This window comes from Heliconius melpomene, chromosome 20 (genome assembly GCF_056956725.1).
Source record: "Heliconius melpomene rosina isolate 202511_hmr_F chromosome 20, ASM5695672v1, whole genome shotgun sequence".
Classification (NCBI taxonomy): Eukaryota; Metazoa; Arthropoda; class Insecta; order Lepidoptera; family Nymphalidae; genus Heliconius; species Heliconius melpomene.
In genome coordinates, this window is record NC_140408.1 from 4,431,890 (window position 1) to 4,453,357 (window position 21,468).

At 31.9% G+C, this 21,468-nt stretch overlaps 1 protein-coding gene across 7 annotated transcripts in view; it reads right to left on the reverse strand.

Moving 5' to 3' along the window:
• inaE (inactivation no afterpotential E) overlaps positions 1–18,628 on the reverse strand; it is a 40,154-nt gene extending 21,526 nt beyond the window's left edge. For 2 of the 7 annotated variants that reach the window (XM_085204863.1, XM_085204861.1), the window contains exon 1: positions 13,964–14,557. The gene's annotated coding sequence lies outside the window, so the exon portion shown is untranslated. Of the gene's footprint in view, positions 1–13,963; positions 14,567–18,242 lie in introns of those variants that run through there. The other 5 variants (XM_085204865.1, XM_085204864.1, XM_085204860.1 and 2 more) reach the window with 4 other exon arrangements.
• Between the last annotated feature and the right edge of the window lie 2,840 nt (positions 18,629–21,468).

Sequence of the window (21,468 nt, forward strand, 5' to 3'; positions counted from 1 at the left end):
GCTGCCATATTGTTTTATTTAATGATCAAATAATGAAGTTTTATATAAATGACAAAGAAGATATACCTAAATGTAACGTCTGTCAATCAATGATTCACGCTGTATCCCGCACACAGCAGGGTAGGCAGAGGGAACCTAGTGTTAAGACACTCCGTTCCCTATTTTCCGCCGAATTCTGAAAGCATTGCGAGTTGAATGGCGGAATTCAATTCCGCGCTTTGCCTTGACATCAAAGTGAAAAAATGAGAATATTAATTTAAATAAATATTTCATTTCCTCGACAGGCGATCAAACCCAAAGGCCACAACTAGTCGCGTTGCAATCACACACTTTTGACCTTGCGTCACTACTGACCTCAGAACTTTATTGAAATTTTCTTTTATTCTTTATTTAGAATTATGAAAATATTCATATTATAGGTTTAAACCTATTTCAGTTCATCTGAAAAATCAATAAGTTTTAAGTTAATTTTCATGAGTCGACCACAAGCACTTATTTAAGTTCATGAGTATTTCTGTCGTTAGTAGAGTCCTTCAAGAGTCCCATTCGTATTGAATTGAATATTGTTTAAGACATTTAATTAATTTCAATAACTGGAATTAAAATATGGAATATAATCTTATATTTGTGGTTGTATCTTGGCTATATCTCTTTTTTATTTATTAAAATTAAATATAGTAATTACTTCATGTTGATAAAAAGTGCACTTACGTAACAATTTTTATTTATTGCTACTATAATAAGAAATAAAAGTACATTACTCGAATTAACTTAATATTACAATATTTTTATTATTTTATCATTATCAGCTTCACCCTGTATCCCGCACAGCAGGGTAGGCAGAGAGAACCTAGTGTTAAGAACTTAAGACACTCCGTTCCCCACTTTCTGCCGAATTCTGAAGGCATTGCGTGTTGAGTGGCAGGACTCAACGCCGCGCTTTGCCTCAACACCAAAGCAAATTCACAAAATCACTTCCTCGAGTGGGGATCGAACCTACAACCGTCGTGTTACAGTCACACCCTTGTGCCGCTGCGCCACGACGGTCTATTATAATATACATGTCTGAAAAATAAAATAAAAAAAATTCGTTGTTATTTCATACAGTTATTATATAACTAAAATTTGCCTGTTTTTGTTTGTGTTTTCCTCATTTGCCTCTCTGAACGAGCTGCTATGAGTTTTCTACGGCAAGACTCTTTGAACTGAACAACGACGCGAAAACAACTTTGTGAATAGAAAACGCTAATATCAAAAGCCTTTTAAGTGTTAATAAACATTCTTGTATAATGTGAAATATTATTTTTATTTTTTTAGCTTCACGCTATATCCCGCTAGCAAGGTAGAGGGAAACGTAGTGTTAAGACATTCCGTTCCTCCACACTTCCGTTCCCCACTTTCCGCTGAATTCTTGAATGGAGAACTCAACGTCGCGCTTTACCTTCAGAGCGTGAAAATTAAAATATTTTATATTATTAACCGTCACGTCATGTTTACAATCGCACGTTGTCGCCACCACTAACCTCAAGTAATATAATGTAAAGTCGACCTCTACGGTCAAAATTGAGCATAATTAGTAAACACCTAGAATTTATGTACATTTTATGTCTTAAGTAGGTAAAATAAAATAATAAAACATAAGATGCACAATTAATGTTAAAATATTACATAAGTAATATATTTACATTATAAAATATTTTCTGTTTTTTGATCTTTTGAATATGAATAAAATTTATTAAACGTATGAAAAAAAGGTAGATGTTTACATTCGTATTTCTATTAAATAACGTAACAAAAATAAAATATGAAAGGAGATGAATTATATTATTCTTTTTATTATTATCTATATATATAAAAGGACTTGTCCTCACTGACTGAGGTAAGACGCACGCACAACCGCAACCGCTGATGGTAGACACGTTAAATTTGGACAAAAGTTTACTTTCGTTATCTGGACATCCACTAAGAAGGGATTTTGAAAAATTTTGACCCTAAAGGGTTCACCCCATAGGGGTTCAAAGTTTGTATGGAAAAATTTTTAAATCGGCACCGACTTTTATAAAATTTTAAATTTAGATTTTTAAAAGCATTTAATTGAACACGTGTTTCATCGTTTTCTAGAATTCTCCCCCTAAGGGTGCAAATAAGGGGTTGAAAGTTTGTATAGGTTTTTTTTAAATCGTCACCAATTTTTAGAAAATTTGAAATTCAGACCCTTAAACGTATATAATTAAACACGTGTTTCATGGTTTTCTAGAATTCAACCCCAAGGGTGCAAATAAGGGTTTGAAAGTTTGTATGGAAAAATCTTTAAATCACCACCGATTTTTATAAAATTTGAAATTTAGACTCTTAAAAATATTTCATTGAACACATGTTTCATGGGTTATTAGAATTCACCCTTAAATACGCTAGCGGAGCTGCGCGCGTCCGTAGTGAATTATATATATACCTGCGATATTGCTCATTTCTTTTCGTTAAATGCCTTTCCGAAAAATAAATGATCCAACACTTAAAGGAATTTATAAAATCGAACCGGTGCAGTTCAGAGTTCAGTCGCGGCAGAAAGGACAAGCCTGTAGGTTAAGCACAACAGTAAACGCGATATCTCGTGGGTTCGATTCCCAGTCGAGGAAGTATAATAAAATATTTTATTTTAATTTTCGTCGCTCTAAAATTGAGGCAAAACGCGGCGTTGAGTTCCACCACGCAACGCCGAATGGCTCCAGAATTCAGCGGAAAGTGGGGCTCGTAGTGCTTTAACACTAGAGCGAGTCCTTTTGCCTACCTTGCTGCATGCTGGGTACAGCGTGAAGTTGAAAGAAATAAAAAACCCAGTACTTTCTGAGATAAGCGCGTTCAAACAAACAAACTCTTCAGCTTCATTATATTAATATAGATATACATTTTAAACATAATATTACTATCGTATATTCTATGGCTTCATATTACGTAGAGAATGCGGTGGGTGGATAAGTGCATTGAATAAGAAAAAGTGTTTATATAAGAAATAATACAGTTAACTTGAAATAGATTAACATAACAATCCCAGTTTTTGTTATGTATTGAGATATATGAATATTCTTATTACTTATTTCTAAATAAAAATAAAGCAACGCACAGAGTTATCGAATCGTGATAATTTTTGCTGATATATATAATTGATGCTTTCGTTTCTCCACTAAACTTAATGTTAATATCTACTACTTAGGTAACCAAAGTTAGATATGAGACCCATTGGTGCACAGAGGCACAAGCGTGTGCGAACGCGACAGGTTATGGACTCGATTCCCACTCAACTAAATAAAATATTTGATAATTTCTTATTTCTGCTCTGGTGTCTAGGCAGGGCGGCGTTGAATTCCGCCACTTAACGCCCAACGCGCTTTGCCTCCAGAATTCGGCGGTAAGTGGGGAACGGAGTGTATTTACACTAGGCTCCCTCTGCCTACCCTGCTACATGAAAAAAATAAGAGTTCAGCGTGAAGTTCAAAACAAAAAGAAAATAAAGTAGGAAAATGGTTTATAATTTATCTAAAAAAAAAAATAGAAATTAGACACAAAACAGAAAAAAAAATCGTAACGGAAATGAAAATATAAAATGTTGGGCCAAATTAAGATGGGACTGACTGACTCATTTGCCGTCCTCTGAGGGACATTTAACTTCACCAAATAGCTCTGCGGTATTAGACATGGGAACTAATTATTTTTTATGGTTGTGGACTTTAATGGCTCCAGCGTAATTGACAAAAATAATTTGTAATATAGTATGAGCACTCTAGAATTGAATTAAAATATTTAAACTTTAATTATTATTTTCATTATCGTTTTTAGTTTTAAGCAGATTATCAAAATCAGTTGAGTATTTTATATAACTTTTGAAGACATCCCGTAATTTTGGAGGTCAAACAGTGATAGCGTCCAAAATGGTTTTAATGCAACCGACCTGGATGATAATCATAAAAAGAATAATCGTCGAGTGCATTGAATACTGCAAATTTTAAATATTTTCCTTTTTATGGTGTTATTTATTATATTTATTTGTCACCTGTGACTAGTTGTAATTAGAAAAAATTGGGGCGTGTTAAGTGGCGTAACTTAACGCCGTTGTATTTATATTTTTATTTGGTTGATGTCAAAATAAATGAATTATTATTGCAAAAGAAAATTATGGCTTTTTTAAAAAAAAAATATTACTTTTTTATTTGTTTTATCATCATGAAACCTCGGAATCAAATGTGTGATAAGGTACAAATACTATTAGATCAGCTCAATGGAGCTCAATGGAGATCTTGTTATAATTTTGGGCAAGAACAGAGCTTTTTTAAAAAAAAATACAATAACACAATATTAACATTAAATTCGTAAAATTGACATTTTAAATTTATTAACACGAACTTTTCATACAATTTAAACAAAAGTTTTGTTTCTACAGCTCCCCGAAAGCCTTAGCAGCTACCCACCGTGGTTTCCTTTAATATTTGAACAGCTCCCGCGTAAAGCTAAAACAAGAGAATACGCGATGAAAGGAATAAAACGGTTCTCATATACATGAATAGCGTTCAAGAAAATGTAGATCTTAGCCTTTGGGAATATGGGCTGGATTTCTCATTCGTTTTTGTGAAAGTATTCAGGTAGCTACGGCTGCGGTATTCACCGGGGAGGTGCCTCAAACGCTCGTATCAGAAAAGTAACACGGTACATTTGTAACATCGATCTTCTTGATTAGAAAAGTTATCCTTAGCTAAAAACATACATTGTTGAAATAAGGTTCGAATTTGTGACGAGCTAAGTTATTTTATAAATACTTTATTTTTTAATTCATTTTGTATTGTTAGACGTTGACGATGTGAGAATTATAGCCTAAATGATTTTTCTTTAATTATATTTTTTTATTTAATTGTTTATTACAGGTTGTTAAATATAACCATAAATCGTCGGTCAAACAGTGAAGTTTCTAGCCAACACAAACAATCACCATGGAGAAATATCAAATGAGCAACACGATTATTTTACTATTTTTTTTATTTAACTGACTTCATTATCATTTTCTCATCTTTTTCAGTGCTCTACTAAAGAGAAGTTGCAAACAATTAATTCATAAACCATTAAAATTAACTAAGGTTTTTTTTAATTTCTTCAAGTTTAACATTCTCGACAATAAAGGCAATCAGAACAAGCATGTCTCGATCTTTTCTGATTCAATCCTCGTTATTATGCCTTTAGAATATTAATATGACGCTTACAAATAAGTAGATATAATTAGTGTTCTTTCATTTCAATAAATAAATATATTAAAATGTAGTTGGATGAAAAAAAACCGGTGATGTCACATTGTTTTTAACTTTCTCTTTAATCTTACATAATATCTTGATGTATCTTCTAAAAACATAAATGACTTAATTATTTTCTCACGCGTGGACACGGATATGGTAAATAGTGTAATTTATACATTTTACTAAAACGAGTATTAAAATTTTGTATGTAATATTGTTAAGACACTAATAATAGTGTTAAGACACTCCGAATCCTAGTGACATTGTGTGTTGAGTGGAGGAAGTCAACATAAAAAAATATAAATTTATATATTTCTATTTCGTTTCCTCGAGTGGGCATCGAACCCCCAACCGGTCGCATTTACAATCACACACTTGATCCTGCACCACACCTGACTTCCATTAAGCAGCATCGATATCCTATTTTAATAAACAAATACTTAATTTAATTTATATTCGAGCCAGCAGAAAATACTAACATTGTGTAAACACTACATAGAAGCTTTGAAACAATAGCTTTTATACGACCACGTGTATGTGCTATAACATGTATGTGGGTAGCGTAGACTGTGAGCAACATAAAGGCCGAACTGTAGACTATTCAATTCAAATGTTAGTATTGTTATTGCATGTCTTATATACTTTGGCGTAAGCGTATAATAAGTGCAATCTTATTTGTTAATTAAAATTACTTAAATCAACTTCACGCTGTATCCCGCACACAGCAGGGTAGGCAGAGGGAACCTAGTGTTAAGACACTCCGTTCCCCACTTTCTCCTGAATTCTGGAGGCATTGCACGTTGCATGATGATTATTTCAACTCAACCAGTAAAGAATTACATTAAGTGGTATAACGAAATACCGTGATTTTGCCATGCAGACACATTAAAGAATATATTTAGATATAGAGATTCCCTCAGATCCGGAATGAACCCATAACCACGTGTGGACAAATCCCAAATGCACTACTAGAGCAATTGAACATAATTGGCAAATATTTATAGGCAACAATGACGCCAGCAGTGGCGCTGGTGCACAAAAAAGTAATTACATAAAGTTATCTTTTACATTATTAATATATAGGTATAATCAATGTCATATTTAGCAGAATTAAAACATCAGCAAACTAAAAAGAACATTTCATGTCGCGTGGAATACTTTTGTTTTTATATTATTTTTATAATTTTCATCAAGCCGCTACGAAACCTCAATGTTTTAAAGCTTTTAGAATATAAATGAGTTTTTGTGTAATCCATATTTATAATTAAATAGTACTCTAGATTTAAGTGTACATGAGGCCAGTCAGGCTGGTGGTTGTGGGTTTGATTCCCACTCGAGGAAATTAAATATTTAAAATTGTCTTTTACTTGCTCTGGCAACGAGGCAAAGCGCGGCGTTAAGTCTCCAGAAATCGGCGGAAAGTGGGGAACGGAAGAACGGACTGTCTTAACACTAGGTTCCCAGGTTCCCTGAGCCTGAAAAAAAAACAATGTTGGACCTCTAAGGTTTTTACCCTTAAAACCTAATAACTAAATGAAAAATATATTGAAATCAGATTTTAGATTTAATTATGAAAGACTTACGGAATAGTTCACGTTATATAAATATACAGAAGTCTATTTAGTATATAATAAATACGAGTATAAAACATAGTAAGTTTGCACAGAGTAGAAACCTATAAACTAAATGAACTCGCAAGTCAAGGCTTCTTGTCAATCCGATTGTAACACTTTTAAAGCGTCAGTATTAGAAGCTTAAGTGGGTTTATTTCCAGCAAAGTGTACTAGAAAATATCTATTATTGAGATTGCATATAGAACATAGACAATAATAACCTATTCGCCTGATATATTTTTTTTTATTTTATTCATCTCCAGTTTGTATTGTGGTGCAGTTTTAGTTAAAATATTCTTAGTAACAACAACTTCTTATTTTTTAGCCCTCTGTATTCCTCCTATCCTCACATAGAGGAGTAAGCAGAGGGAACATGGTAACCTAGTGTTAAAACACTCCGTTTCCATTAAGACACTTTTACATTTTTAAGACATAACCCCAGACACAACGCCCCGCTTTTCCTTGATGCCAAAGCGGGAAAAAAGGAAATCATAAATATTTCATTCCCCGAATAGAAATCGAACCCACACCCACACGCCTGTACAAAGTGCTATTTTTTAAAAATTGTTAAGTAAAATTCAAAGTGAATTTAATTTCGATTTAAACCCAATTTTACTTAACATTAACTTAATTATTTTTAAAATAAACTAAGAACTGCATGAATAAAGTAAAATAAACTATCTGTTTTCTCTGTCACACGATGATTTAATTCTATGCAAGTTCGTGCGCAAGCGCAGCGCTAAATGACTAGCTCTTTTGTATCGCATATTATTTGATTAGTGCGAGGAATCCGTGACCTGAATGCGTTAATACCAGAAGAGAAGACCTCTAGAGTTCATTTGGTAAGCTTTGTTTCAGGTGTAAAGGTCAAATTAACATAACGTTACTATAACAACTTAGGACAATGGGGAACAGAGTGTCCTAACACTAGGTTCCTTCTGCTTACTCTGCTAGCTGTGAATATAAGGACCATATTGAAGTAATTTTGGCGTATGGAAATTGATGTCAACTGGTCGAATCGATTAGTTTTAATTAAAACAAACCGATCGATATATTGAAGGTTACCTTGTCATGTTTGTATGTCCTTTGATAATTTTATTCATAAATTTTGTCGCGAATGTTCCATTGGGTACCTAATTTATATATTGTCATTTTTAATTGATAATAAAAAATAATAATTATAAAATATCAAAATGCCTTTTCATTAGCATTTATTTTAAGAAATGATAAAAAAATTTTTTTAATAATATATTCACAATAAGTTCAAAGTTTAATTAACCCAATATATTTAACATAGGTATGTGTCTTAAAAATATTAGGTAAATAATTCAAAGTAGGTAGGTAGGTAGGTAGTATATTTAAATATGTTCAGCAAATAAGGAGCTCTGCAGGACTTTACCCCCTTCTTTGAGGCTTTGAGGCCTTCTGTTGCTTTATTTACGGTTCCAGGGACATTTTTCTAGAAGGCAAGGTTTATATTTCTCTCTCTGAGTGAGTCAGTAATATCTAGAATATCGTTGGCTATAGAAATTAACAGTATTGGACGAATGCGAGTTTTAATAAATGGTCACTTGTATCATAGTAAATTACAATTTAGTATTTATGTTTGTGTGTCATAGACAAGTCAACTTAGCGTGCGGCTCTATAATTATTAAACAATGGTTACATGTCTGTGCAAAGGATATACTGTTAATCGGCATCATCTGACAATATGCGAATTGTTTGGTCTTTTCTTAGAAGATTATGTCAAAATCCTTTATAGGCCACCCCGAAGTTAGGTTTTTGAACTTTTGCGCGTTGTAACTCGGGAAGAAAATATTTAAAATTTCAAAAGTAGAAAAAGATTCGCAGCTATCTGCAGCTAACTTTGATTTTTAAAATCGCCATTTTGATTTTTAATTATGCTTTTAGATTTTTCTTTCTCTATAAAACTTTTAAAATTTAATCTAGCACAGTGTTTTTAAGAATCTCCGGTTTAACAATAAAGTTTACGTTTTACTCTAATCCGGAAGTATAGACGGTAGCCTCGAGTTAGTTACTTGCTAATATAATTATTATTTTTATCCTTTGTATTTATAGTTTTTTATCATAGATTTAAAAATAAATATTATTTTTAATAAGCATTGGACTAAATTGTATCGCAAATATTTTCGCACATTATCTAGATAATAAATTCATATTATACAAATTATGTTTTGATAAAAATTATCATTCAGCGAAATTATCTTCTACGTCAATGTCAATTGAATTTTCTCGAAGCCAATTCAATTTTCAACCGAGGGTAACGTTAAGAGCGATGAAGTATAAGAAGTATTTCATATTTTTTTATTTTAATTTTGTAATATTTTGAATATAATTAAATATTAACAATATTTGATTTTTCTTAGACAACGGGAACCTGAGAACTTAGCGTTAAGGCACTCCGTTCCCAATTCAGCCTCTGAACTTCACTTTCCAGCGATTTCTCGAGGCATTGCGTATTCAAAATGATGAAATGAAAATTAAATATTTCATTTCCCGGGAAGAGATGCAACCTAGAACTGTCGCGTGAACGTAACGATATGATTTTTTAGTTATTAACTTATTCTCTGTATGTAATAACTAATAATTAATATTTATAAAAAAACTTTTATAAAATTAAATTATCATATAATAAACTATTATCTTTGTATCTCATTCTCATTTATATTTTTAAAACTAAACATAAAATTTGTACAAAACAATAATTTAACACTATTATTAATATAATGTCCATTTAACCTTCTTTTTGAGTTAATTTTTTTGCTCAACTGAGTTGCGTTGTTGAAAAAAACCTTGTTAAGTTAAATAGTTAAAATTATATTTTTTTACAAACATTTAGAAATGAATGAACGTAGGAAAATGAATAATTTACATTTTTAATTTATACATATATGTATATTTCTAAAATAAACAGCTCCTCGCATATAAAGCAGAGAGCCTAGTGCTAAAACACTACGTTCCCTACATTCCGTCGGATTTTTCGAAGCATTGCGTGTTGAGTAACGGAACGCAATACCGGGCTTTTGGCTTGATGCCAGAGTGAAGAAAATGAAAATATAAATAAATGATAACTCATTCCGTGGGAATCGAATACATGACCGACGCATTATAGTCACAGCCTTGTGCCCATGCGCCACGACTCAACTTTTCTACTATAAGTAAATTTTATTCACATCTGCTCCATTTTCATATTGCATATTTTGTCTCCTCGCCATATACAATACTTTCACTTCCATAGGTTGATTGGAAAAAATCTCTTAAAGAGATAAGCCCAAGGCTAACTTTTTCTGTTAAATATAAATGATTTAGCATTAAATGCAATAAATAATATTATCAATAATTCTAATAGCCTGTAAACATGATTAAATATAATTTTAAATTTCTATGACATAACTATAACGATGTTAATTATGCAGATGGCACTCTGTATGGAGATGTCAATACGTGCTTTGCATGTTGATGCTACGAGTATAACATAGATTCGAAGTGATGCAGCCATTTAGTTAACTCATAAATCATTCACAACTTAAATTACACGGAAGAGGTTATAAATAACACTGTTGGTATATTTACGTCACTACACTATGATACATTAAATAATTTCAATAAAAAAATATTTTAAATATAGGTTTAAAGTATTTTATAATTGAAGGGAAACACTAAAGTAAAATAAAGACAAAGTTATTAAATTTTTATTGTATATTTATAGGTATTATATTACTGTAGAAACAGAGAAATAAATAGGATTACTTACTTCGCCCCATTAGAACTGAAGTTACAAAAGCTTGAGCAGGAAGCTTAATTGAATAAAAGCTGCGTGGGCGTCGAGTCGAGTCAAATCTAGTTTATTCTAATGAAACTTGGTGAACGCTGTTAATTTTATTACAGAAATAAATACTAAAGAGCAAATGCTTCCTTATTATATACGAAATAAGTACAATACTGTTTTTCACGCTTTTTCAGTAGCTGGGTAGGCAGAGGGAACTTACTGTTAAGATACTCCGTACTTTCTAGGAATTGGAGGAAGGCATTACGTGTTGAGTGACAGTATTAAGCGCTGCGCTTTGTCCTTGGTATGAAAATATAAATAAATAATAATTATAGAGTGGGAGTTGAACCCATAACCTTCCAATACTTGTGCCCATGTACCAAACACATAATTCTTAATGAAAAACATTGAAGTTATTAAAATATAACTTCAAAAAAAAAACCATTATACTAGTAACATATAAATATATAAAATTATTTATCTTCATATATATAACATTGGTTACTTTGTAAAAGTAGATCAATTCTAAAATGTATATTTAAACTACTTATTAAGGGGGTAATTTTAGGTCTGACCTTTTAACAGGAAAAGACTGTCTGCATACAGAGTGTAAATATATATTATTTATGCCCATTTTACTTATGTAATATCGTCATTGATTGATTTCTTAAAAATATGGAATGAAAAGATTTTTAAGCTGTTCAGTATTTTCAGTTTTAAGTAATTGTATAATAATTAAAATGTTTTTATTACATTTACGTTTTATAGTCCATGCATACGAAGTTACGGATTAAACGTATAGATTGTATTTATACGTATGAAATTACGTAAATGCAGTGCGAGTTTATTTGAGCGGGTAATTATTTTTATATGACGTATTAATAAATTATGAATGCTTTTAATCCCATAAAAATGTAAATGTCAAATGGAAGCCAAGTAAAATGTTGAGTAATTTCTCGTTTTCTTTTTCTATGTGGGTGCCAAGTTCTGTGTTTCAGCTTTACGCTGTATCCCGCACATAGCAGGGTAGGCAGAGGGAACCCAGTGTTAAGACACTTCGTTATCTTCTTTCTGGCGAATTCTGGAAGCATTGTGTGAAGAAATGGAAATATAAACGTAAATAAATATTTCATGTGGTATATTGTTTTTATGGGTAGATTTAGTTTAAGAAATATTATTTTAAGAAATATATAAAAACAACCTCCCAACAGAAATATAGTTCTTGTAAAAGTTGAAACAAATTACGTTAAAAATAATCCTTTTGTTTAGATGGATGCCCGGTCATTTTTAAAAACCCTTAGTTATCTTTAGAATATATCAATGTCACAGCCTCCTTGCGCGGCAGTCGATAAATATAGATATTTGTAGTATACCAGGGTATCCACCCACAGGATCGTGTCTAATCACTCCGTTATCTCTTTGACCTACCCGATACTCAGAATTCCTGTTAAAAATAACTTTTTTGGGTGTGTCAATAACAATGTTATAATATTTTAAATAACAATAATATAAATTTTACTAATATTATATAGACAAGGCTCGATATTCAGTCTCTTTCGGGTATGCCTTATTTATCCTAGGCTTGACCAAAGCGTCTGGGTAAACTTCGAAATAAATTTGATTTTAGGCCTATGACTGTTTTTTATTTTGTAATTTTAGCGTGACCCTGTATCCCTGCACACACGCAACAGGGTAGGCAGAGGGAACCTAGTTTTGACACCAGAGCTAAGAAAATGGAAATATTAAATATTTTATTTCCTCGATTGAAAATTGAACCCATAACCTGTCGCGTTTACGGTCACACTTTGTGCGCCTGCCTACGACTGTTCTCATATATATACAGGGACTCAATGAAATATTTTTAGTCAAACCTAGAAGATCCTAACTTTTCAGTACGTAATACGTCGAAAGAAAATTAATCTGTTTCGGGCTTTGCCAAGTCGATTCTAGAAGCGATTGACACGTCGATCTGTACTTACAATTGTGTGTGCTAACAAAAAAATCCGTTAATTGAGAATGGAAAAACTATACTTATTCCTAGTTTTGATAGAGCCAAATGCGATGTTCGAAATGTTTTGGGTATCTATTATAGACATAGATGGTTAATACACACAGAATAGGGATACGGAAAAACCGCATCTCTACAAATAAATGTCACGTTGGGTTTTGATTAACACCTGGACTAAATGTAAGGAGCACCAGCGCCTAAGCTTCAAAGGTTAACGCTAAATATAAATAGTTTTTAATTAATCATTTTGCCGTTTGAATTTCAGATTTTAATTCGATCACGCTGGCTTGCATTACTTCATTTGTCATCGTTTTGATGATTCTAAGTCTCGATACAAGAATTTTTCTATCTCATACTTTTATCCTCAGATGAAATGTAGAGTTTTCAAGTTACAGATTTAAAGTAAGAGTCTAAATTTAATACGTAACGTATCAAGTGAAAGTTTTTTTAAAATGATATATTTACATAAGTAATGTTGGTAATTATTTCGGTTTATTTTAAAATCTTTTTAATTGTACTAACCCGGCGAACTATATAGTAAATTAAGTTTGGACTGTATTATTCATTATTTTATCTACTAAAATATATATTAGTGATATCAAAACAAAAGATTTCTAACCTTCCTTAAATCATATGTTACAAGTTATATTTTTTCTTAATTGTTTTTATCCTAATTAAAAAACCTGTCTAGTACAAGTCGGTCTCGCCTACAAAGAGTTCTGTACCAACTCCTTGACTGTAGATCAATTGGAACACAATTGGAACATGACTTATGTTCGTAATTCGTACTAATAATCCCATCCTCACGCCATAATTAAGATGAACACCTTTAGTTATCTAGACTATGGAGACATTTTCTTAACGAAACTAATTGTAAGAAAAATAAAATTTAACTAAATATCAATTTTACATATAATATCAGGCATTTTCGGTAAATATAAAGTAGATATTGTTGGTAAGAAATATACTAAATTTTAAAATTATAGCCGATCAGGTGCACGTCACGCTTGACTAAATGTAGTTAAAAATAGGCTGACATCCAAAGATGAATTCAGCATTTATCATAATTTATAACATTAAGAACCCTCAACCGGTGCTCGTTTTGTGTCAAGTACAGAAAATAATTTGCATTTCTAAACATAAAATTTGCATTGAAAATCATCGATAATGTCAATTTCTTCAGATTCAATAAAAACAATCTTGAAGAGCACTGTCTTATCAGAATTTCTTTTGCACTTACAATCATAACTTCCAACTTATATACGACATTACTTACCTAGTTCAGATGTTCATAAACGAATCACCTATGAAGTATTGTCGCTCTTGCTAGAGTTACACCATTGTTTTCACTCCACTATATCTTTCTTAATGTATAGTCTTAAAAATAATATATACACACTAACGTTTCTCTCCGAGATGATCAACGATCTCCGTAACAGTTACACAGAATTCAGAAAACCGCAATATCAGAACTCCTTTCACTTAAGCACCGCACACCAAAATACACCTTCTAACCTGGCATGATTACTGCAACTACAAAATTCAAGCACACCGGCCGTCTAGATCCGTATCACAGCTGCTTTGCGAAATTAACACTGCAGTCGAAAAGCTAAGGACTTTACCGATATTTAGATAAGAGATTTAATAAATAAACTAGGGGTTTCTGTCATATGGTTTGTTTACACTGATAGTGTGAGGCGCGACACAGCGCTGACGTAGGGCCGTAGAGTCCACGTCGGTCGGCGACCGGCTGCCTAGTGGCTAGCAGGCTAGTGATGTGCCCCGCTCGGGCGCCGCCGGTGTCGCGGTATTCGCGCCACGCGCCGTTCACTTACGACGTTCCAACTCTACTGCTGTTCGTCTCCCCCGAAGTTTTACGATCGGAGCCGAGTAAGCCCGAATCGGAGCCGGTTGCCGCCAAATCGTGTTTTCTTTCACGCTCACACTCTGAGGGCCAAGAAAGCCATTTTAAAGAGAAACTAGAAAAGTGGAACTGTGAGTTTTCATAATCGCATGCAATATATTAAATGTTATGGTTCGCCTTTATTAGTTTTGATTATATAATTTTAGTTTCAAGTAAATATTGAATTATAAAATTGAGTTTTTATTATATTTTTACGAAAGAGAGCTGGTTGATTAATTTTTAGTTAATAAATGCTCTGTAAAACATAAGTGTGCATTTTCTCCTTTACCAGAAAAATTAAATCATAAATTCTTGAAAAACGTAATAATGCGAGTTTTATTTATCTTCGAATTACAATATTAAAACCTTGTAAAATATTCCAATAATTAATTTCCTAGGTATAATTAATGAACGTATAACAAACAAACTTATAAAAACGCCGTCGCTGATTACATATTAAATTGACTTATACGTACCTATCATAATATTGTAAGTTGTCATATATCTTGAAACACATAAAATATAAAACACAATAAAATGGCAAAGTTGATTAAATTATTTTGATAATTTAAAAGTTGAATAATAATCTCTACATTCCATAAAATGGAATAAGTAGCAATTCAAACAATATTATAAAAAATATTTCCATATATTTAATGTTAAATTTTTTAATCTGTGTTTCTACATAATAGGTTAAACGTTAGACGTGACATTCACAACTTTCAGGAATAGACATTAAAATGGAAAGTAGCGCGCAGCAGCGTGCATGCAGCGTGCTAATGGTATGAAACAACTAAGCATGTTGTCTCTAAATACAATAAATATAGTTATTATATACCAGTGGAAAGAGAATACGAAACTTTTTACAATAATAATACATTTTCAACAAGTAGATATTTAGTTTTTTTATTGCCGAAATTAAATGTTACTAGTTAGACTAGTTTGTATCTAACCTTACAAAAACTAGAAAATGACACAGGCAGCCGTAATTAATTTATTCTTAGTCTTGGCCATTTTGACGACAAGTGTGTCTAAAAACAGCTTATTTCTAACATTAACCGACTTTTTCAGAAAACCTTAAATCAAAACCTAGAATGTGCTAATTCATTAGACATGTTACTCTTGCTTTACTTCCGTATGTTAAATATGTATGTAAATTTTTGTAAATTTTGCTTCCTTGTCATTGTAACTTAAACAAAATCATGTCTATTAATTTATTTTAAAATATTAAAATTGGTTAACTCTATCATAAAGCGTGATCGTTATTCGTTACTAATGTAGAGTCAAAAGCACAACATGTCAACTTTCATTTATTTTTAATTCTATTAATAAAAAATGTATTTTTTAAGCACAACATGCAAATTTTTATTTGTTTTAATTTTTTTTATTTTTATTAATTATACGTTAATGTAAATTAAAAACAATAAAGTTGTCGTTACTAATTTAGTCAACTTTTTGGGTTAAATTGTGATTCCGGTTAGATAACATTTGACCCTATGAGTCATAGTACTGCCAAAGAAACGGACGCGATACTATGAAGCGTCCGGATCCAGGATTTATTTATCTTATCTTACACCATACTAACAACAGCGTGCATAGACTGGTAAGTTGAAGTTTAATTTGAAATATATACAATTATAAGAGTATATATTTATTATAGCTATCATTTTACTTTAGGTTGATAGTGATGATTAGTCTGTATTTAATATACAAAATTGACCCTATAAACAATTTTATTATATGAATATTAAATAAAGTTTATTAGCTTATTATAGTTCACAATTTATGCATACATCATAATGCTATATGTTGAAAACAAATATGATTCATCATAGCACTAACGTAGTGGTGTATCCAAACAGTTGTACTTACTTTTTATAAAACAAACTTTTCATAAAAAAAATTTTACGTAGCGGTATTTGAACCCGCGCCGCTTGGAAACCGTCCAAGCGCTCTGACTGCTAAACCATACTTCCAAAATTAATTTTATATATTACATTTTTTTATTACAAAAAGGTTATTCGTTCCTAATAGTGGAACAACACTTTAAAATTGTTATAAGTTGTACCTATTTAATGATTTAGATTTACTCGGCAATATCATTTTTAAAATAAACAATGTTTGCTGAATTATATTTAAGATTTAAATTATGGAATCTACAGTACAATAAAAAAACGTTTAGATAATAAAAACTTCCTATATAATAGATCGGGGTAAAAGTATTTTCGTATTTTGAATGTATTATTAGTAATCAAACCTCTTTGGCTGTACTGAATGTAACTGGCTGGTTTTAATACCATTAAATGTGATATTCTGAAGATGCAATAAATTAAAAAAAAAACTAGTTCCCGCCATTTCCGAATTGTTTTTCAAGCAAGCAAAATGGACGTATGTATTCGGTACATTTAAAGTTTTATTATAAAAAAGGTAAAAATGTGACGAACGCCGCGAATAAAATTTGTGCGGTTTACTGTACTGTTCTGTAATCTTCCATGTTGTCGGTCGTAATCATATTTTTTTTCAGTTTCACGCTGTATGTTGCATGTTACGGGATAGGCAGAAAGAACCTAGTTATAAAACATTCTGTTTCCCTCTTTTCGCCAAATATTCTACGCTTTTGCCTTGGTGAGAGCTTAGAGTGAGGTATTGATTGCATTTTATTTGTATGTATCTATTACACAAAGGCATGAATAGTTTCTTTCCCGAAAATTATACTATCTCTTATCTTTTGTTTTTAATTAACTAGATAGTAATATAGAATATAGAATATAGAAGTAATATAGAATAAGAATATAGAATATAGAAGTAATATAGAAGTAATATAGAATAAGGATTTTTATAAGATAATACTAAAAAAAATAAAAAAAAAACAATATTATAAGGATATTGAGGCCGGTGACACAAGGGCACAAGCGTGTGTCTGTAACTGTTGTGTGTGTTCGATTTCCACTCGAAGAAATAACGTATTTAGTGCGGCGTTGAGTTATCAACCCGAATGCAATGCCTCCAGAATTCGGCGAAAAGTGGTAGGCTAATCGGTACTAGACTCCCACTGTCTATCCTGCTACATAAGATATATAGGGTGAAACTGAAAAAAATAGGCAAAACTTAAACCCACATTGCTTAAAGGTTTCATCTCAAGTAAGTACATATATAAATAAATAACGCTAATCCCACATGTACATTCAATAGCATGTTGTTTTTTGCTAATTACACAATAACAATGCTTGAAATAAGAATACGTCGTGTGGGTAAAACCATTAGAGTTGTTTTCTTTTAATTATGTTACACAAAAACTGGATATTTCTTTTCTTCTCAATAAAACCTTACTTCTCATTAGCCTTATGCAAAAGAAATATTTCAGCCAGCATTTCATCGATCCTATTTAATATTTATAAATAATAAAATCAATAATTGCCTCATAATAGACTTATTGATGCGGATACGGAAACAGATCTAAAATGGAGATGACGCGGATGCATATTTATATCATATCTACTTGGATCAATAGTTTTATGATCATAAAAAACAAGAATGACAACAGGCAATGTTCAATACATTTTTTAACGAATATCGCTTTCTCTTTAAAATTTTGTGTAAAACAAAATATTTCAATTTCATATAAGCACAAAGAGGGGCTTATAGTACTTACTTGTCCAATCCGCTGATTCAGGCTTACATAAGCACGTGGACTCGTTATTTACAGTGGCACGAGCGCGCTCACCACTCCTCATAAACCAGATTTCGACACTTTAACACTTTTTTTTCATTGCAACACATCTGAAGGAAAAACACACACACAAACAATTGTTCCGGCTAACATTGCACGCTCGACCGCTTTCGCTGTCTACGCAAAGAAACACTCCGCACCGGAACGAGAGAACCAAATCGAAAAAATAATAATATTTCACTACGCACTTTCGGAATTATAAATATAGTATACAGTGAATGTATCGTGATGCGCATAGGCAGCGCTGACGTCGGTCGCGGCAGCCCGAAGTGGTCGACCGCGTGGCACACTCTTACCAAGACTGAAGGCGGGCCGCGGCCAACCGCGACTGTCGCTCCAAGTGGTAGTGGTGGTACCACTTCGACACACTACCAGCTCAGATCTGGTACATCTATCTGTATGTCCTAGAATTGATTGTTCATTAAACGCTTGTGTCACTTTCGCTCTGATGCTTCATTTTGACAACTGAACTGTAGTCACTAGTATTGTGTTTTAAATTAGGTTAATATAAATCGAAATATATATAATTTTATAATAAACTACACCATTCGGTATACGAACTTCATTGGGCAACTAATGCGTTAGTTCTATTATAATGTATTTTTTATATGGATTACATATAGTCAATTCCACCCAGAAAATAGACAGACAATTCAATACCTACAAAACAATATTTCGCCTAAAAACACATTTAAATAAGAAATTTCGAAACAACAACACGTAATTAATTTTGATTTATGATGGGAGATATTATTACAAAATTTCGCGTTTCACAATATAATGGAGTCTTCAACCTTCCTTGTAGTGTATTATATTAATTATACCTAATTTCAGTTTTACTAAATATAAACATACAAAAAAAATATTAAAAAAAGCAACACCAAAAATAATTTCAACACCATACGTAGGTTATAATATATATATATATATATATATATATATATATATATTCTATTTGCACGTTTGCACGTGCTTCTATTTGTGAGCTTCACGCTGTATCACGCACACAGCAGGGTAGGCAGAGGGAACTTAGTGTCAAGACACTCCATTCCCCACTTTCCGTCGAATTCGTATTTCACCTCGACGCGTATAATATGCACAATTTAAAACAAAAATGATTGAATAAGTTGAAATTATCTACAATATTTTTTATTTATTTGTAAAAGTTATACCAGCATTTGTTACAATACAAAAAAAAATATAAAAAAATAGCATTAGAAACGTTAACATAGTATAAATATATTAGTATATAATATATTAGTATATAATATATTAATTAGTATATAATATATTAATTAGTATATAATATATTAGTATATTTTCGAGTATAGTAAAGTGAACATAAATTCTTTATTAATTGTTTGTGTAATTAAATAGGTACTAATTAATTTGTGTGTGCACTTAAACCATTAAGTGCTAGTCGGTGAAGAATGCAATTTACTCGAGATTTGCAAAGAAATTATTCTGAAAATTATTTAAAGAACCACAAAAAACATTCGTAAATACACTATAATCGTTCAGAAGTTTGCTCAAACGAGGAATTGCGGAATTTGCAACGAGGTAACTTAAAATGAGGTAGTGTTAAGACACTCCATTTCCATTAAGACACTTCCGTTCCCCACTTTAAAAATGAAAATATTAACGTCATGCCATGCCATCCAGCGCCATGACTTGGGTCATAAAATCATCTCAGGATAAAAAAATATTTTTTGAAATCGGTATAAAAATGAGGGAAAATTCTATGGACATATGTATATAAAATAAAAGTATAGTCCCCTTTTTAAAAGTCGGCTAAAAAGAAAAACGTGTCAATCCTATTACTGAAATTAAATTTGAAGTGAACGAATACATACCGTCTATTATGACGGAAAAAGGAAAAACTCCTATATATTTTAACAGGGTAATTGGAAAACACGGAAAATTCGTTGATAATTTCTTCTAAGTCTAGTCGTGGCGCAGAAGCACAAACTGAGACTGTCGACAAGTTATGGGTTCGATTACTATTCGAGAAAATGAAATATTTAATATTTTCGCTCGCGTGTGCGAAAAATTTGGGAGTATCTTAACACTTGGGTCACTCTGCCCCTACCCTGCCGTGTGCAAGATACAGCGTGACGCTTAAAAACAAAAAAAATCCTTCTAATGCTATTAATACGAGTCACAAAATGTTTAAAACTAAATTTACTATAAAGATCTAATTTAAATAATTATATCGAAGTAGTACAATAACGAGTAAAAACAGGTGGTTAAAAGTTTAACAATTTATTAAAAACTTATTAGCTTTAATGATATTTAAATTGATTGTTAATTATATGGTAATTGTATATTTCGTACGTAAATTAATATGGACATCATATATGATGTTATAATCCTATATTTATATTCTAAATCTAGACTAATATTATAAGTTAAATGGAGTCGTGGCGCAACGGCACAAACTTGCGACTGTAAACGCGTCAGGTTCGATTCCCACTCGAGGAAATGAAATATTTTTTTTAATTCCTCGCTCTGGTGACGACTCATAAGCGCGGCGTTGAGTACCGTGAACAGGTACTGCCTTTGGATGAACGCGCTACTGTCAGGAACTACTAGTTTATATTGAAAAAAAAAATGTGTCTGATAATCCATTCAAGCATTATGGAAGGGTGTAGCTATAATTATAACACACATTAATCGTTTCTATGTAACCAAATATAGCTGCGCTCTCCTCCATACGGAAATAATCTTATTTCTCACTTGTCTTATTTATATTTATTGATATATTTATTGATTAATAGCATTGCTAAATTTATTCCAATCTACTTTTTTCCATTGTTCTTTTACACGTTTTTCACGCTTTTATAGGCAAATATAACCTAATGTCTCGATAATCCGTTCTCCACTTTCTACGTAAATTCGAGACATTGCCATTGATTATGCCAGAGAGGAATTTTAGTCGACTTCGAACCCACAACCGCCATTACACCTGCTAGCACTGGGTACCACGCCACGCGATGGTGTTTTTGTAAATGTTCAGGCGACGCCAGTGCTGTTCTCTAGTAAAAATATTTAAATATTATAAATATATTAGGCTAAGGCCTAAGGCTAAGCTGTATAGCAAATAAATATTACACAATTTCCTTATAATAACACGACCTCTCGCAGTCAC